The sequence below is a fragment of the Capsicum annuum genome, unplaced genomic scaffold (assembly GCF_002878395.1).
Source record: "Capsicum annuum cultivar UCD-10X-F1 unplaced genomic scaffold, UCD10Xv1.1 ctg62564, whole genome shotgun sequence".
In the NCBI taxonomy this organism is placed as follows: domain Eukaryota; kingdom Viridiplantae; phylum Streptophyta; class Magnoliopsida; order Solanales; family Solanaceae; genus Capsicum; species Capsicum annuum.
In genome coordinates this window covers 1-3,761 of record NW_025871585.1, presented here as the reverse complement: position 1 = coordinate 3,761, position 3,761 = coordinate 1, and the positions used below count along the sequence as shown (strand labels likewise).

Sequence of the window (3,761 nt, the reverse complement as noted above, 5' to 3'; positions counted from 1 at the left end):
TGAGCCTTACTAACTCGCGAATATACTTCTAAGCATAATCCTCCATTATATATGAGGTCCTTAATGGTAAGAAATGGGTTGATTTGGTCATTCAATCCATGATGACATAAATTTAATAATACTGATGTTTGGTTCGATGAAGTCCAATAACGAAATCCATATTAGTGACCTCCCACTTTCAACTAGGAATCCCAATTGACCAAAGTATACCTCTTAGATTTTGATGCTCAATTTTTACTTTTTGAAAATTGGGACACTTGGCCACAAATTGTGCTATGCCTCTCTTTATACTGTTCCAACAATAAATTTCTCGTAGGTTGCAATACATATTAGTAGCACCAGGGTAAATCAAAAACTCAGAAATGTGGGATTTCGCTAATAACCTATATCTCAATCTATTAACAATGAGAACACATAGCCAACCTTTATAGTGAAGGAACCATCTCTCTCTTTTGAGAAAACCTTAATCTTATGCAACTAAATTACATCCAATACCTTGCTAAGGATCACTACACTACTTCTCTTTTACTTCCACCACTAAGGATGATTCTGAATCATTCTAAACCACTACTGACCCATCTACATATAAAGTAAACATACACTTAATCAAGCTAATTTATGCACTTCATTAGCCAACTATTACTCTTCTTTTGTCACATGGGCCACCCTACCCACAAACAGTCTACTCAATGCATCTGCTACTATATTCTTCTTACCCAAATGATAGATCACATTCATGTCATAATCTTTTAACAAATCCAACCACTTTCTCTGACAAAGATTCAACTTTTTTGAGTATATATATATTGAATACTCTTATGATTGGTGAAAATATCAATATGCATGCTTGATCTTGGACAGATTTATATGTTTGAAAATCAATATTCATCCACAATAGTCCTAGTTTTATGAGCTAAACATGTATTTTTATTAAATTTAGTGTGCAATTACATGATATGAGCTAATGGACATGATTAGTGATGCAGGATGAATTATTAATGCATTTTTGCTAAATTTGATGCATAATGGGAAACACATGAGGATTGACGTTGTGAGTTGATTAGTTAGAGTATTGTAAAGACTGGAAAAGGTCGAAAAGCATGTTTGGAAAGTTGTATTTGGTAGGGCAACAAGCTGAAAGGAAGGGATTTGAATTAGCATCTAGGATAGGGATCTACATAGAAGCCTTGTTTGGTTTAATTGCACGAAGATAACTTTATGAATCTAGAAAAATTATTGTATTTCTGCTGGAGTTGTAGCTGCAATATTCAATAGATAGAAGATTTGAGGTCGGGAGACTAAAATCATAGCATAAATTTTGTGAATCAACAACCCGATAACAAATTAGACTGCTATAGGAATAGAGAGTTGTGTGATTGTTCAAAAATCCTCAACCCTAGAATTCTCACCATTATTTTTTACAACTGTCCCGTGCTTTTCTTTGTCACAACTTATTATTTCTTATTTATTAATTTACATTTTTATTCTAAATTTAAAAATCACCTTGATACTTTACAACACTTAATACCCATTGTCTCAAACTAAAATTTGGTTAAATTTCTAGTTGCTTAGTCCTCGTGGGAACGATATCTGACTATCTAAGTCACTATACTGCTTGTACAATGACCTGCACTTGTGTGTGCGTCTAAGCCACAAAAAGTTTTTGGCTCTATTGGTAGGGACTAGTATAATTAGTAAATTGCTAAATTTTTAGTTTTTTATATTATGTTTAAGTGTTAAAAACTCGATCTTAGCGGCTGAATTTTTGCAGGTTTAGTTGAGTACAGGACTGGCAAGAGATAAAGAGTTGGTAGAGCCTTTTGTAGAACTAGAGCAGATCTTTCAACAAATGTGAAGAATGACTGGACAAAGAAATAAACTAGTCGATCTAAATACAGGAAATGTCTCACCTTAGGTTATCCCAATTGTTCCTGCTCATCGAACTACTATACCTATTCATGAGGTGGCAATCCACTCACGAACTATGTGACAAACAGTATTCTCAAGCCTAAACTATGTGGTCAATTTGAATTGAAGCAGAATATGGTGCAATTGTTGAATTCAGCAGGGCAATTTTATGTCCTTTCACATGAAGATCTATAGTATCACATACAGACATTCCTGGAAATAAGTGATACTTACATTACTGAAGGGGTGAATTCTGATTATGTTAGATTAACACTCTTTCCTTTCTCTCTAATGGGGGAAGCAAAAAGATGGTTACATGCTAAATCACCACTCTCTTTTACTTCATGGGAAGATCTAGCTCAAAAGTTCCTTTTTTGATTCTTTCTATCTGGGAAGACTGCATGCTTGAGAAGCGAGATCTTGAGTTTTAGACAGAAAAAAAGAGAGGATCTCTACCAAGCTTGGGAGAGATTTAAGGGTTTGCTCAGAAATTGCCCTTACAATCATCAGTCCAATGATGTTCTTATTCATACTTTCATTGAGGGATTGGAGCCAAATACGAAGATTCAAGGACAGTTCATTATTTTCAATGCTCATACTTTGAATGTACTCCTCAGGACACTAGAAGTTGATCTTGAGCCCCTGAAATAGATTTATATCGAATCACTGTATGCTCATATTTGCCATTTGTTATGTGGCACTCGTTGAACAAAAAAATGGATATGCAAAAGAGGAAGCAACACTCACCTAAAATTACCATTTATCCATATGAACAGGGAGGCCCAAATATGGGCAAAGATTATCTATGCATGTTTACTTCAGGCCACTCACATAAAATATATGACATATGATAGGGTGTGTTTGATATATAATTTAATGTGAGATAATATCGATGTGATTGTTGGGATTGTGATTTTCATAGGTATGAAGAAGGAAATGCTTAATCTGAAGCATATGTATGGTTTTGGGGGCTTGGTGATCAGATTTATGCGCAATGAAGGTGTAGAAGAGGAGGCTATGGACTATCATCCTTCTGTAGTTACTAAAACCATTGATGTATCCCGCACTAAGGGGAATGATGCCTATGGCCTGACATTGACTATGCTCGAGCATTAGACTCAGACAGATGAGATCATAACTTGGATATTTGGTTTATAGATTCTTCATGCGAGGACCAGTGCTCAGATGATGACTTAGAGGAGGAGGATGCTAAGGATCTAGATTCGGGAGATGATGGTAGCTTGGACGAAATATGATCAGGGAGTAACTTCCACTTCACACTATGCTTATTTTGCAAGCACTACGACAGTGCTTCATTTTAAGTGTGGGGTGGTGGAACTCTCATTCCTCTTCTGCTTTCTTTTGTTTTATACTTTTAAGACAATTTTTATCTTCATATTTTGTTTTGTTTGTATTGTTTGGGTGATTTCCTATTTTCTAGCTATTCAAAATGTTAGGTCTATAATAGTTAGTAAGTTAATAAATTGAAATTATGCTGCAATTTTCCCTGAAGGCATTTTTTGCGTATTGTTTCAGTTTAAAGTTCTTATTTTCACCCTCTTTGGCAATTTTAGTTTAACGTATTTATTTTTGTACTCCTTGGCAATTCAGTAATAATTGGTTGTCCTCCCTTATAATAGATGGATGATGATCGTCTGAAGGGGAGTTGGTCTTTAGAAGCTGAGAATTAATTAGACCCTGATTACAACATTTGAGAAATGTTGTGTCTTGGGTAAGATTTTTTTTTGAGAATAAAAGTTCAATTTTTTGAAACAAAAGAATGAGTTGTTTTTAGATGTTAAATCACACCAAGTGTAATTCGATTTGATTGGGTTAATGTTGTATTTGACAAA

General features: G+C 34.7%; 1 non-coding gene across 1 annotated transcript; it reads right to left on the bottom strand.

Annotated features, from left to right (window-relative positions):
• Positions 1-2,310: 2,310 nt before the first annotated feature.
• Positions 2,311-2,417, bottom strand: LOC124893619. The gene has a single exon (XR_007050797.1). It is a non-coding gene; the product is annotated as a small nucleolar RNA R71 (small nucleolar RNA).
• Between the last annotated feature and the right edge of the window lie 1,344 nt (positions 2,418-3,761).